Source organism: Propithecus coquereli, unplaced genomic scaffold (assembly GCF_000956105.1).
Source record: "Propithecus coquereli isolate 6110/MARCELLA unplaced genomic scaffold, Pcoq_1.0 Scaffold177, whole genome shotgun sequence".
Classification (NCBI taxonomy): Eukaryota; Metazoa; Chordata; class Mammalia; order Primates; family Indriidae; genus Propithecus; species Propithecus coquereli.
In genome coordinates, this window is record NW_012142412.1 from 3,448,099 (window position 1) to 3,449,311 (window position 1,213).

At 36.0% G+C, this 1,213-nt stretch overlaps 1 protein-coding gene across 1 annotated transcript in view; it reads right to left on the reverse strand.

The window, feature by feature from the left end:
- ITGB1 (integrin, beta 1 (fibronectin receptor, beta polypeptide, antigen CD29 includes MDF2, MSK12)) overlaps positions 1-1,213 on the reverse strand; it is a 74,840-nt gene that overhangs the window by 1,402 nt on the left and 72,225 nt on the right. The window lies entirely within an intron of this gene.

The following is a 1,213-nucleotide window of genomic DNA, read 5'->3' on the forward strand; positions in this document are numbered from 1 at the left end:
TCTCCAAGTCTAATGATGTCCCTGTTATCTGGCAACATTTCATCCTTGTCCTTACTCCACTGGTGGGTTAATTTAAGAATGTCCTCCATGGCAGGAATGTGCCTGGATTGCCTTTGTACTCCTTTGCCATGTGTTCATAACACACACGTGTCTTAAGGAAGTGTTACCTCTGCTGCCGTCAATTGCCTGATTCTCACCCCTTTACTGTGCACAGCAGGTGCCTGACAACCAAGACAGGAACTGTTGGCTTTCGCTGCAGTGAGGGAGGTGTGTTCCTTGGGCTCATCCACAAAAGTGACTGCATTAGAGTTCTCAGGTAAAGGCTGTCATAGTGTCCCTGTGGGCACACTTGGTGACATTCGCCAAGTCACGCTGTCAAATTTGCTTAGAATGCTAACTAAAATAATTACCGTTCTTCATGAAATAATTGTCATTCTTCAATATCATATTGGTAAATGTTTTATTGCAATACTGTATTTTAGTCAAGAGTACTGAAATGAAGCCTAGCAAGTGACTCCGGGTCATAAATACAAGAGATCTTTCAAGACCCAAAAATATACTGACAGTGATGTTTTCAGCAGAAAAATAACATATAATCCCATACCACATTGTCTTTAAAAATTCTCTTATGTTAAATCCTATGTTTAAATACCTGCTGTAGCATTCTTCTTTCCCCTGTTCTTATAAATTGGAAAGTAGCATTGAAAGCCAAATGAGAAATGTGGCCAAATAACCCCTTTTCAGAGGAAGTTACAGTGAGTGCAAATCAAAAATATTTAACTACCAGAGCAATAATATTTTAGGCAAGAATTAAGATTTTAGACTGTTTAACTTTACATCTCACTATAGAATTAAGTGCAGGTGATTTTTTAAAAGATATTTTAGAAAGCATCTAAAAGTAATTTTTGTTTTTTAAATTTTATTCATACTTCACTGCAGATTATATCTGGATCTGGCTTTTGGTGTCACAATTTCTGCCCTCAAGGACAGTACAGTTTCATGGATGACAGACATGAAAATAAGGCATTCTAATAATCTGGGAATAGTATAAGAAAAAATGATAATCTGAGAAGATAAGGGATATTTTCATAGTGAAATTGACTACAGATAAATTATTAAAATGTAAATAGAAATCTGTGCAAAGTCAACGTGTAGGGAAAAGAATGACACATTTATGTAAAAGTATTATGTAGTTCAGAAGTTCTCAAGAGTG